The 15,143-nt window shown below is 36.3% G+C and overlaps 1 protein-coding gene across 1 annotated transcript in view; it reads right to left on the minus strand.

Annotated features, from left to right (window-relative positions):
• Nucleotides 1-14,406, minus strand: part of il1rapl2 (interleukin 1 receptor accessory protein-like 2) — a 593,182-nt gene extending 578,776 nt beyond the window's left edge. Inside the window, exon 1 of the mRNA XM_068213146.2 lies at nt 14,004-14,406. The gene's annotated coding sequence lies outside the window, so the exon portion shown is untranslated. The remainder of the gene's footprint in view (nt 1-14,003) is intronic.
• Between the last annotated feature and the right edge of the window lie 737 nt (nt 14,407-15,143).

Genomic DNA, 15,143 nt, shown 5'->3' on the forward strand with positions numbered 1-15,143 from the left:
GGTACTTTTACTTTAATATGAATTTTCAGTACTCTTTCCACCCCTGAATGTGCCCTATAATGAAATTCTGGGTATATTAAGGTATAGAAGAATATTAAAATATGGATATCACTATATGAAAATGGATATACCATGAGCCACTGTTTTCTCGTTGTGTTTCTATACCTCCAATATGACTGTGGACACACTATACCTATACCAAGATGATTTTCATCATATGTGCTAATATCTTTTTACAGAAAAGTGATTATTTTCACCAAAAGAGGAAGCTGTACTTGCTAAAAAAGAATGTGGACAAGAGAATTGTCCACAATTATCAAGAGACTCTGTTACCAGTTTCAAGGTTGTGACATGCTAATTATTCATGTTTGAAGTAAAACAGTTTGTGAGCATGATGTGCAAAAAATAGAGCATATATTGAATAATTTATGTACAATATGTAATTAAATAGTTTCGACTGAGCTGCAGTTTTGTTTATATCGAAACTGATTGTATTGCTCTTAAGTTAAATGCAAGCTAAATAAATAACAAAACGAGTTGACAATTATGCACTTACAATGGATGTCTATGGGGAAAAGCATTCAGCTGACAATCCCATTTGGTGCTAGCATATGCCTTATGAATACATTATGTTTATCTATAATGCATATGCACATATGGATCAGGGATGGCTGTTTTCTTCAGGCAGACAAGTGAGGCAGTGTCTCGTGTTTCTCCTTGAAGATGAACAAACAAACATTCATTCATTCATTTTCCTTCGGCTTAGTCGTTTTATTAATCAGGGGTCGCCACAGCAGAATGAACCGCCAACTTATCCAGCATATGTTTTACACAGTGGATGCCATTCCAGCTGCAACCCAGTACTGGGAAACATCCATACACACTCATTAACACTCACACACTCAACATTCAATTCACCTTTAGCGCATGTCTTTGGACTGTAGGGGAAACCCATGCCCACCCCCCCCCCCCCCCCCCGTCCCCCCCCCCCCGAACAAATAAACAGTCCATGAATATTACAAAATTACAGTAACACTAGCAAACACCAGCATGTTTTCACAGTTCATCAAGGAGAAAAAGCAAAGTACAGAGTGAAAGTCTTATGCTGAAGTAGAATTAGATGATCATTGCCTAAAATGCAATCTCGTCTTCACAAAAGAACCTCTAAATGAACTAATTCTAAATTAACTCCAAAACGAAAAGGAATTTAATTATAATTTGAAATCAATTAATAAAAAAGTAAAAAAAAAAAAACATTTTATCAATCCTTTATAATTTTTGTGCCACTCTTGTTGTATGAATAAATAGCATAGGTAACAGTTATAGTAGCCACAGCTGCCCGTAATAGACCGTTTATTATATTAAAGGGCAACTATGGTGAAAAATCTACTTTTCAAGGTGTTTGGACATACATGTGTGTAAGTATAGTGTATATACTGTCAAGTTGGGGTGAAATATACACACCCAGTGCTTTTTTTTTTTTTAAATTTAACAACATAAAAACGGTGGAATAATTGGAGCGGTTTTCAGATCTACCGCAACTTTACGTAGGAGTGTGGTCTTTGCGCTACGTGTCTGTGCTATGTGTGTGTGTGTGTGAGTGTGTCTGTGTGTCTACGCTATGTATGTGCGTGTGTGTGTCTGCACTGTGCAATGTGTGTTTGTGTGTGAGAGTGTCTGTCTGTCTGCGCTATGTATGTGCCTGTGTGTGTGCGTGAACTCATTGTTGTTGGTAAAGTTCTTACTGTAGTATTTCTCACAAACGTTACGTGAGATCTGCTTCCTGAGGCAGCCGAGGGCGTGTTGAGGCATGTTGCTGACAGGCACGTGGGATCGGTGGGCGGGGATGACTCACCTTAAAGGCCCAGTGCAAAAAAACAGCAACAACCTTTTCCCAGCTATAATACAGACATTTCAAACAGCTATAATAAATACTCTGATGGGTGTTTTGAGCTAAATCTTTACAGACACATTCTGGGGACACAAAAGGCTTATAATAAATATGAAAAAAGGGGTAACCTAGGTGCCCTTTAAGTTATTGATTGCTGAAGAGTGTGTGCCCAATGTTGGCGTGGGTTTCCTCTGGGTGCTTCGGTTGCCCCCACTAGTCCAAAAACATGTGGTACCAACACTCCCGTTTTTCCCGGGAGTCTCCAGTATTTTATACACATCTCCCGTTTTATCATTTCTCCCGGAAAACTCCCGGCATTTCACCCCCTTTCCCCGGTCCTCATGTGTTTGGAACAAGCTATAACACCCCCAGATCGCAGATTCTTCGAAATGGCAGCCGGTGCTTAGGACAGACCAGGCGCCCCTTCAGGTTGCCCTGAAGTTCCAGAATGGTACACACAGACACAGATACACCGCAATTCCCCCCCCCCCCCCACCCCCACACACACACACACACACACACACACACTTTTCAGTTTTTCCAGCTTCTGTAAAGTACTGGACACAGACACATCCTCCTCAGGTATGGGTATAGGTGAATTGGACACGCTAAATTGTCCATAGTGTGTGTGTTTGGATAAGTGTATAATGAGTGTGTATGGATGTTTCACAGTGATGGGTTTCAGCTGAAAGGGCATCCGCTGCATAAAACATATGCTAGATAAGTTGGCGGTTCATTCCGCTGTGGTGACCCTAGATTGGCAAAGGGACTAAGCCGAAAAGAATATGAATGAATGAATTTCTGAAGAGCAGGGGTGGCCTGGCCATCTGGAGCACTGGAGTTTCCCCCAATGAAGGCAATCTCAGATCTCTGAAACCCTAGACCCAGTGCTTTGTAAACACATAAAGTATACAAAAAATGTAACATTTATTTAGAATTCCATCATCCCAGGCAAATGCCTGCGGAGTCCACTTTACTCAGACTGAATAACCTATTTGACCTACTCTAGCTCAGTAAAACAATTTAACAGTGCCTGTCAATGTCATAATGTGTCAAGAGTGTCAAATATAAACACTTGAAGAAAGTAAGATAAGAGTAAAAGAGCTTAACATGACAAGGATGAACCAAGCAATATACACTACCTGACAAAAGTCTTGCCACCTATCCAAGTTTTAGGTACAACAAATAATAACTTGACTACTTGTTGATCATTTGGTACCAACAGTGGCTTATATGAAAGGCAAAAGCCTTTAGATTACGCTTCTCATACCAAAATAAAATATGATCATGCCTTGATTTTTAATTGTTTAAGTAGGACAGTAAGGTCTGACTTTGTTTAGACAAACGTCTTGTCACTTAACAGAAATAACGTCCAGTATAGAATATAAAGTCATGATGCAGTGGAAAACGAATTAATATTGTGTATGACTCCCATGAGCTTGGACGACTGCATCCCTGCAATTACTCAAATAACTCCTCTGGAACAGCAAAGAAAAAGTTCTTGCAGGACTCGCAGAGTTCATCAAGATGCTTTGGATTTATCTCCAAATCTCCTTCTTCATCTAACCCCAGACATGCTCAATAATGTCTGTTGACTGGGATGGCCAATCCTGGAGCATATTGACCATCTTTGCTTTTAGGAACTTTAATATGGAGGCTGAAGTATGAGAAGGAGTGCTATCCTGCTGATGAATTTGCCTTCTCCTGTGGTTTGTAATGTAAAGGGCAGCAAAAAAGTCTTGCTACCTCAGGCTGTTGATGTTGCCATCCAATCTGCAGATCTCTTGCACACCCCCATACTGAATGTAACCCCAAACCATGATTTTTCCTTCACCAAACTTGACTGATTTCTATAAAAATCTTGGGTCCATGCAAATTCCAATAGGTTTTCTGCAGTATTTGTGATGATTTGGATGCAGTTCAACAGATGATTCATCAGAAATATCTACCTTGTGGCACTTTTTTAAATGATCAACTAGAAATCAAGCAATTTTTTGCTCTTACAACTGGGATCGATGACAAGACTTTTGTCAGGTAGTGTATACATGCTATTTTTTTAATAATATATATTATAGTTGGTAACTTGTCTAGTTTTAGGTAGACACTTATGTTTTAAAATACCCGTCTACACAAAGCACTGAGCCAGATACTCATTTGTTCTCCTTCTATGATCACACTTTTGTATAATATTTCCATTTTCCTACATATATAATAAATAAACAGTGGTTTATTTGTAGTGTGCTGCAGAGCAGGTTCTGTTTGCTGCTCTGTGTCAGAAAGTCTACGGGCATTTTTTAGTTCCAATGCTGCTGCTGTTTTGAAAATAAAGGCATAAAGGCTGTCACTAGGGGTGCTACCTTGGGTACAATATTGTACCTACTGTAAATGGTCCATGTTGATACCTTAAAGTTACATATTATTCCCCAAAGTGAGCTTATCAGTACCTAGAAAGTACCACAGTGCATGTTTTAAAATGTATTGCCCAAGTGACAACTTTTATTTAGTAGATTTCTTTCTTTTCTTTTGTGTGACATCATTTTAGACACAATATTATCAATATTTAATGTTTCTGCTTCGATATACAATCACACTTTATTAGATATACCTTACTAGGACTGGGTTGGACCCCTTTTTGCCTTTAGAACTGCCAAAATCCTTTGTGGCATTCAAACAGGTACTTGAAATACTTCTAAGAGATTCTGGTCCATATTGACATGATACAGTAGCATTACGCTGTTGTTGCAGATTTGCAGGCTGTACATCCATGATTTAAATCTCCCATTCCACCGCATCCCAAATGTGCTCTATTGGATTGAGATCTGGTGACTGTGGAGGCCATATGAGGACAGTGAACTAACTGTCATTCATTCTTTCATTGGGTCGCCACAGCGGAATGAACCGCCAACTTATCCAGCACGTTTTTACACAGCGAATGCCCTTCCAGCCGCAACCCATCTCTGGGAAACATCCACACACACACGCTCATACAATACGGACAATTTAGCCTACCCAATTTACCTGTACAGCATGTCTTTGGACTGTGGGGGAAACCGAAGCACCTGGAGGAAACCCATGCGAACATGCAAACTCCACACAGAAACGCCAACTGAGCCGAGGTTCGAACCAGTGCCCCAGTGACTTTCTTGCTGTGAGGCGATAGCGCCATTGCATCACCCCTGAACTCATTGTCATGTTCAAGAAACCAGTCTGAGATGATTCGCACTTTATGACATGGTGCGTTATCCTGCTGGAAGTAGCCATCAAAAGATGGGTACACTGTGGTCATAAACTTGTGTTCACAATACTCAGGTAAACTGTGGCATTGACAAGATGGTCAATTGGTACTAATGGGCCCAAAGTGTGCCAAGAATATATCCCCCACACTATTACACCGCCACCACCAGCCTGAACTGTTGATACAAAGCAGGATGGTTCCATGCTTTCATGTTGTTGACGCCAAATTCTGATAATACCATCTGAATGTTGCAGCAGAAATCGAGATTGTAACTGTAGGCTCAGTTTCCTGTTCTTAGCTGACAGAAGTGGCACCTGGTGTGGTGTTCTGCTGATGTAGTTCATCCGCCTCAAGGTCCGAAGTGTTGTGTGTTCAGAGATGCTCTTCTACATACCTCAATTTGTGGTAATTTGAATTACTATCTGGCCATTCTCCTCTGACCTATGGCATCAACAAGGCATTTGCGCCCACAGAACTGCCGCTCACTGGGTGTTTTCTCTTTTTCTAACCATTCTCTGTAAAATTGTTGTGCGTGAAAATCCCAGTAGATCAGCAGTTTCTGAAATACTCAGACCAGCCCGTCTGGCACCAACAACCAAGCCACGTTCATAGTCTCTTAAATCACCCTTCTTCCCTATCCCGATACTCGGTTCAAACTGCAGCAGATCGTCTTGACCATGTCTACAAGCCTAAATGCATTGTGATGCTAAATTTGCGTTAACGAGCAATTTGACAGGTGTACCTAATAAAGTGACCGGTGAGTGTACAGCAGATCAGCTTAATGTTTGTAAAGTGAGCCCATTGCATTATTGCTAAAAGAAACAGGCATTTCGGTTTTGAATAAATGGTTTTAATGAATGAATAAAAGCAAGAACGAACAAATATGAAATTAAATATAATATATTTGAATATATTTAATTGTTAGCATGTTATAATGTTCTAAAAGTGTTTATAATGATAGCAACAGTATAGGTTGTTACACAAGGTTGCCACTTCAGATGCAACATTTTGTGCCATTCATGCCATACACAGATTTTGTCTGATTCAACTTAACTAGTAATGTATTGTTATTTTAAGTTGCTGAATATATTTAAGCTTTAAAATGAAATCATATTACACACACCCACCTACACACACACACACACACAAATCTGTTTTTTTTTATATATGTAACATGTAATTTGTGTTTCTTTTTGCAAAATAAAAAATTTAATAAAAGGAAAAACAGTTTTAAAAATGGCTTTAAAAGATTTGTCATTTATAAATATGTAAACATGCCCCAGGCTGAAAGTTATTTTAGATGCCAAGTGAAAGTTGGGTTTCTTTTTTGTCACTGATTATAGGCTTGGGTTTTATCATAGATTTACTGTTGTTGTTTATTTCTTTCATTTAGTTTTTTTTGTAAAGTGTTCTCATTTTTCATCTTTTAGAAATGCCCATCCATTCTAAACCAGTGGTTACCAAAGTGGGGGTTAGGACCCCTTCGGGGATCACGAGACAATGAGCCATCAGCCTTTCAATTTATTTTTTACATTGTCGACCCCATATCCAGCAAATGTTTTACGCAGCAGATGCCGTTCCAGCCACAACCCATCACTGGGAAACACCCACACACTCTCATTCACACACATACACTACAGACAGTTTTAGCTTGTCCAATTCACATGTACCGCATGTCTTTGGACTTGAGGGGGAAACCGGAGCACTCAGAGGAACCCACGCAAACTTGGGTAGAACATGCAAACTCCACACAAAAATGCCAACTGACCCAGCCGAGGAACCAGCGACCTTCTTGCTGTGAGGTGACAGCACTATCTACTGCACCACCGCATCCCTCTCACATTAAAATAGAAAAACAAAATAACAAAGCAAAACACCAAAAACTGATGTTTAAACTAAATAAAATACACTTTCAAAAATGACTACAAGACCAACATTGGTTGAAATATGGACAGACCTTAAAATGTGTATTTAAATTTAATTGAACTAAAAATTGTGCCGGATTGGTTCACGACATCCAGTGGCGGCTTCAGGAATATTTCTTTTGTTTTTTGTTAAAGGGGCACTTAATACTCTCTAGGGCAGGCTAAAATATAATTCATTTTGATAGCTTTAGCTGGTCTGATGAAGAAAGGGGGGAGGGGGGTGACTTGAGTTATGGAAACCCCTTCAAGTCCCATCCTGCCCCCCTAACACCCCCCATCCCCCCGTACAAATTGATACCCTCAGCATTCATAATAGCACCCAAAAATGTGCTTTAGTTAGTACCTAGAAAATAAAATAGTGTCATTTCTGACAGGGCCGGAGTGGGACACCTTTTCAGCTCTGGAGTTTCAAGCCTCAGACCGGCCCACCTCAGTTCACGACTGACTATATTAAAATAAGTAAATAAATAAATATTTCCAAATCAGTTTCTAATGACACTATCACGTCTTTTTTTTTTTTTTTTTTTGAGAAAACAGCTGCTTATCAATCTTATCAGTCTTATCAATAAAAATGAAAACACTAAATTACTCTAAAGAGGATCGAACCCGGGTCCGCGGCGTCTTAACCTAACGTGCTATCCGCTCGACCACAACAACTGTTTTATGAATGATGACACAACTGAGTTTTATCATCATTAAAATAGATCAATAGAGAATAGAGAATAAAAAGGCTGTGGTCAAGTAAATAAATCAATTTAAAAAGTGTGATTGCTGAGAGCAACAGATTCTGGAGCTAGGGACACCGGCCCTCGCGGCCAAAAAACGGACCGGCCCACCGGGAATTCTCCCGGTCCTCCCGATTAGCCAATCCGGGCCTGATTTCTGATGGGTTATACCCCAGTGACATCAATTTATTTACAGATTTATTGACCAACTGCTTTATTTACCTTTTGTATGATTGTATTCAAAAGTGTAGCAAAGCTAGAGAGTTTGTAGTATTTTAGCTTAAAGAGACTAAAAATATTGCACCATAAGCTATCATTTATGGAAGTCTGATTTAACAGGATGTGAATATAATCTTTTCAAGAACATTTTTCAATTATATACGACATCACTTTACGCCTGACACTTTGCTTTGCCGCCTGACCTTCTTTATCAGTTCATAGTCTCACACATTCATTAAAAAGGCCTTCCTCTAAATATTTGTTCGCCTCTCACTGGGTGCTCCTAACACTGCACAGGCCATTTAAATGCTAAGTAGCCCTGTCTTTTTTTTTAGTCTATTTGATTGTTGTCAGACACTGGTCGGATAAGCATCCATCAAGACTGGATTTACACGTTTGTGAAATTTAATTATAAACGTCCGCTCGCAAAAATCCTTTCAAATAAATCTATTTAACTTCTGGTTACAGCTATTTCGCTTTATTTCCAGGGGAGTGCAGGGCTCAAGAACATTTGGAAATACACTATGGTAATAAGCACCTGCCGATTTATCTTTCCGCAATCCGCAATGAGTTCTACACCTCCGGTGTAAGCCTCCTATCTAAAAAAGTGTCTTTTTAATGACACCTTCATTCGTTCGAATTGTCATCAATTTACACAATAATAAAATTCGGCTTGTAGAAACTCATTTCCACTTGGTTTTTCATCCTGGCTGCGAGCTACAAAGAGCTCCATTGAAGGCTGCAGATTAGAATTTCTTCCATGGCAAACATGAGTGCACTTTTTTTCCTCTAAGAGGCCAAGGGAGTTGACGGTGATAAATGGTAGTGGCAGAGGCACGGCAGCACCCACATGGGGATTGGCACTGTCATCTGTTTTCATTTAGCCATAGTTTCATGGCACTGTTGCATGCAAACGCATGAAGATGCTCTCCTGCAATCTTACAGGGTTAATTTCACTCATCCTCACCTTTTTAGGCAATTTGTACATCGACAAAAAGGCTATTTCACCACCATACTTTCATTCGGTTTTTGGCAATGTTCCAGCAAAACTCAGTGTGCTTCTACAAAGCCTTTTTATTCCCAAAGAGGATCAGTTCACCCCCCAGAAAAGAACATTCTGTCATCCTTTACTTACACTCTTGTTATTTCAACCCATTGTCCCTTGTATTATTTTCTCACTCCTCTGAGTTTTGTCTAGGGAACAGACACATTTATTTATTTATTTATTTATTTATTTATTTATTTATTTATTTATTTATTTATTTGTTTATTTGTTTGTTTGTTTATTTGTTTGTTTGTTTATTTATTTATTTATTTATTTATTTGTTTATTTATTTATTTATTTATTTATTTATTTATTTATTTATTTATTTATTTATTTATTTATTTATTTATTTATTTATTTATTTATTTATTTATTTATTTATTTAAAAGCAAATCACAACTAAAATCACAGCCATTCTGATAAGATCTGTGTTTTTCATATTAAAAACATTTATTTGAGGATGATTAATTGATGGCAAAATGTTAAATCAGGGGTGAACTACATTCCTTTAATGCTGCACCTTACAACAAGGAACTTCCCACTTATGAAGCTCAAGCAGTGATTACAAGTTTGTCTCATTCAAGCGCTTTGTTGTCTGGTTTATTCTTGCTTATTTCTTATGTCATTGCTATATTATTATATTATTATTATAAATATTATTATAGTAGGGCTGCACGATACTGGAAAAATCGAACATAGCAATGTTTTTTATTCTGCGATGTATATTGCAATATGACTACAATCTCACTAGATGACTTCAATAAGTATTTGTGAGGAATTCTAAATTTTGCATTCATTTGGGATGATTTTGTAGAGGAGTGCATTTGTATAATAAACAATTTACAACCGTTGATAAATGCAATAAAAATAAATGTATAAACTAAATAAAAAACGTTTTGTTTTCCAAAGAATCTAACAGTATTTAGGTATGTACAGTAAGTAAAGAATCAAATACAAAATAATACTGCATAGACTTCCTTCTATTAAAAAAGCTGTATAAGATTTATTGTTATTTATTTTTTAAAGTTATAAACCGTACAATTGTTTATGCCTGAACGCTTTTAAAATCCTCATGTCTTAAAAACAGACTTAACATTGCATATGCTATGATGCAACTATTGCGAATGTTCACATTGCAATAACAATGCTGAAACAATATATTGTGCAGCTCATATTATAGAATAAAAACACTTATTGAAGAGATTATATATTCAATGAGCACCATACAGCCATCCTGATGAAATCTGTGTTTTTTATTAGAAAAACATTTATTTAAGGATGATTAAATGATGGCAAAATGTTAACTCAGGGGTGAACTATTCCTTTCATGCTGCACCTTACAAAAAGGAACTTCCTACTTTATGAAGCACAGGCAGTGATTACAAGCTTGTCTCATTCAAGCGCTTTGTTGTCAGGTTTATTCTTGTTTATTTCTTTGTAAAATCTTATTATAGTTGAGCAGCACAATATTAGAAAAATCGAACATTGCAATGTGTTTTTTTTTTATTCTGCGATATACAGTTGAAGTCAAAATTATTAGCCCCCCTTTGCATTTTTTTTTTTAATATTTCCAAAATTATGTATCACAGAGCAAGGACATTTTCACAGTATTTCTGTTATATTTTTTCTTCTGGAGAAAGTCTTATTTGTATTATTTCGGCTAGAATAAAAGTAGTTTATTATTATTATTTTTTTATCCATTTTAAGGTCAAAATTATAAGTCCCTTTAAGCTTTTTTTTTTTCAGATTATCTACAAAACAAAACATCATTATACAATAACTTGCCTAATTACCCTAATCTGCCCAGTTTACCTACCTGCCAAAGATAAAATAAATCAGTTATTAGAAATGAGTTACTAAAATGTTAAGAAATGTGTTGAATAAATCTTCATTTCATTAAACAGAAATTGGAGATAAAAATAAACAGGGGGGCTAATGATCCTGGGGGGCAGGGGGGGGAATCTAATAATTCTGACTTCAACTGTATATAAATACAATCTCACTAGATGACTTAAATAAGTATTTCGGAGGAATTCAAACAATAATAATAAACAATCTACAAGCATTGATAAATACAATAAATAAAAAGATCAGCTCAATAAACAGTTTTGTTTTCCAAGCAGTCTAATAGTATTCAGGTATACAGTAATTAAATAATCAAATGCAAAATAATACTGCATAGTGTTCATTCAATAAAAAAAAAATTCTAAATGATTTATCATTATTAATATATTAATTTCAAAGTTACAAATGGTACAATTGTTAATGCCTGAACCCTTTTAATGCTTCATGCCTCAAAAAACACATGCAAATGATCAATTATAATCCAGACACAACATTGCACATCCTATGATGTACCTGTACCTATTGTGACTGCACTTTGCGATATTAATGCTGAAACAATATATTGTGCAGCCCTATATTATAAAAGAAAAAAAAAACTTATTGAAGAGGTTATATTTAAAATAAAATGTTGCATCTCATTCATTGACAACCATTCAAACATGCATTGTTCTTGTCTAGATCCTATCTACTCCACTTGCTGAATATTCTAGAATTTCAGTCAATCGTGTGCTATTTTTTACATTTTATAAAACATGAAATATGCTTTAAATGGTTATTCATATATGTAAATATGCACTACTTCAGCTACAATGTAGCAATTGTGGAGCAAAAAACAAAGTCACAGCAGATAAACTCAATTAAACTCTATTATCTCAGTAAATAAGACTTTAGGGATCATTCTTGTCCAAATTACAGCTGTGAGGGATTGCGACTGCATTTGTAATGCTCTGAATTGTTGATTAAAACCATGTCAGGTTGAAGTGTATTACCCATCTGTTACTTTGACATTAATTAAAGAGGCAGTTTAGCAAGTACAGTAACCATATTACATACAAGGAATTACCACACATCTTAACACAGGACATTCATTTAGACAAGCATGGTCCTGGAGATCTCCCAACAGTACACATCTACTCCTTTCCCCCAACATGCATAATTTATTTCTTAATAATTGTACTGAAAATATGCAGCAAATATCAGAGGGGAAAAGGCTTAACTTAATGTGATTAATTGTCAGTAAACACGACTGTAATTAAAGTAAAGCCGAAGTAGCTACTTTCGGCTACAATAGCTTCTCTTCACTAATCAATCACACTTTAGCACCTGAAGAAAAACCAGTGTACATTAGAGAACAAGCCATTAGTACTGCCCTAAAATAAGTCTTCATGCAATATTCCATCAGTGCAAATTAAAACCCCAAATTATGCAGGGAAAAACAATGGAATAAGCTTACCGGTGGAGTCAGATTTCTTTGTTACACATCAAGCACCAAAATCGCACAGTCAAAACTTCAAGACCTTTTGAAAATTTATGTTCATGAATTTTAAAGAAACAGAAATACAATAGGCATCAAATGGCCAGTCTGCCAGTGAGATGCTTTAAGAAATGTGAAGGTCTGAGAGAAAGTATTAAAATCTGTATGAAATAAAGGTAGAGTAAGATGCATACTGCAGTGTGTTGGTGAAAAATACCATCACGAAAATTAGATTTAAGAAAATATCTCATTTTATTTTTGTATTAGGATATATCAGCATAATTAAAATCTTTAAAATCATCCACTAACCACTCATACTGTTGTTTTTGTAGGATATCTGTATTGTTCACAAGTGTAGAAACTAACTAGGCTGCTGCATGAAAGAATAAAAAAACACAATACACTAAATTAAGGACAAATATAATCAGAGATTATGGCTGTTGCCGAAGAACACTTGTTGCCAGTGAATCAATCAATCACTAATGATTGTATTCTAAGTAAAGTGACACTAAGTGTGCAATCTATGCATTTTTTTATATACTTGAAGTCAGAATTATTAGCCCCCCTGTTTATTTTTTACCCCAATTACTGTTTAACAGAGAGAAGCTTTTTTTCAACATATTTCTAATCATAATAGTTTTAATAACTCATTTCTAATAACTGATGTATTTTATCTTTGCCATGATGACAGTAAATAATATTTTACTAGATATTTTTCAAGACACTTCTATACAGCTTAAAGTGACATTTAAAGGCTTAACTAGGTTAATTAGGTTAACTAGGCAGGCTCTGTAATTAGGCAAGTTATTGTAAATCAATGGTTTGTTCTGTAGGCTATCGGAACAAATATAGCTTAAAGGGGCTAATAATTTTGACCTTAAAATGTTTTTTAAAAAAAATAAAAACTGCTTTTATTCTAGCCAAAATAAAAAATAAGACTTTCTCCAGAAGAAAAAAATATTATCAGACATACTGTGAAAATGTCCTTGTTCTGTTAAATGTTGTTTGGGAAATATATGTTTTAAAAATGTTTTTAAAAAATTCAAAGGAGGGCTAATAATTCTGGCTTGTATGTGATCAACTTCAATTCTGAGGCTATATAAACCCATCCGAGTTAGATTTTACTTTTACCATAGCAACCATGCCCCTATATGATAAGTCTATTGCTTGTGCTGTCAAATCATAATGATTTCATATTTAAGCTTCCTCAACAATTATAGTTCATTTTGTTTTTATTATAATACTGCAAAATACTGTCAAATTAAAGTGGTTGAATCAATCTGTACTGAGTTAAAGCTAGGTAAAATCACAGATTGCACATTTTTCTTTTTCTTTAAATTGCACCAGTACCCACACAAGTACCATCTTTTAATGGTTACCATAGTGACTTTTGTAATAGTCGTCAACCATCCCTCATCAGTTTTAAGTATTTCATGTTGTAGTTTCATAAAGTCAAGGCATATTCATAATTAATTAACAGAACAGACGCTGCCAGTGTAGTTCCTAAATAGTACTAGCTAAATAACACAAACGACAATATTAGAGTTAAAAAAATAAAGATAAAAAAATAGAATAAAAATAGAAATTTCCTATAAACAACAACACGACACAATCCGTCAATCCATTAATTCATAGTCAACTTACTGAATGATGCTCAAGTGCAGTCACCTTCGCACGGCAGATGAACGGATTCTCTACGATGTATTTCCACAAGTTTAAATCAGATGTACTTTATGAAGATGTGGTTTAATACTAGCAGAGCCCGCAGTGGAGGGAAAAAGCACGAGATAAACTGAACTGAGCAGTAAATACAGACGTAGTGTCAGTCATATAACGGTTGTTAGAAGTCGCCAAAGTTGTTTCTGCTGATCGTCATATCTATCATCAGCTCGAACTGTTAGTTTGGACATCCACTTAGAACTTCCATCCTATAGACTTTTTTGTCGCAAGCACCTGGAGGATATCTGCCCCTTCCTCTTGTGTGTTATCTCTTCAGAGTGAATTCGGTCCTGAGGATCCTCAAGCGTAATTCAGGAAGAAGCTGATGGATGGGGAGTTCAGTCTTATCACAGAAGCGGTTACACGGCTTTGCTCAGCTCGCCACAGTACCATATTTCTCCTAATAGGGATGCAGTATACAGTATTGTTGTCCAATTCGCAAACGAATCATCTTTTGAACAGCTTGTCTGTTTTTTTTTTTTTTTGTGATTTGGTCGAACCGATTCGCGCAGCATTTGTGAATCACTCGACTCTGAGTCAAACTGAATATAACACTCTGAATTCTACAAGACAATGTCTTAATCGAAAAGTGATAAGCAGCTCTGTTTTATCAGAACATTCACTGCAAAATGACAAGTACAATTACTTCCTGAACTATTTTGAGTCACTGAACAATTCAGTGTATCGGTTCATTAAAACAAACTGTCCAAATGAGCCGATTCGTTCAAACAACCTTGTGTGGAATGTTGAGCTCTGAGACTGGCGCTGTTCTTCAGCACTGACTGAGCTCGTCAGACTCAGTACATGTATTCGAGAGAGAGAGAGAGAAAAGTTTTAATTTAGAATAAGCTTCGCGTAAGTATTATGAACATACAAACATTTAAAATATTAAATATTTTACTCTTTATAAATGCGTGCTGAAATAATCGCGCTTCATGAACGTTAATGTCACGGTTAGCGCCTCCCTGTGGTGAAAAATGTCACATATTAGAATCATTTATAAAATTAAAACCCTAAAAATGATATTTGATAGTACCCACTTCATATTAAGTGTATTTAAGTAGG

The sequence above is a fragment of the Danio rerio genome, chromosome 14 (genome assembly GCF_049306965.1).
Source record: "Danio rerio strain Tuebingen ecotype United States chromosome 14, GRCz12tu, whole genome shotgun sequence".
Classification (NCBI taxonomy): Eukaryota; Metazoa; Chordata; class Actinopteri; order Cypriniformes; family Danionidae; genus Danio; species Danio rerio.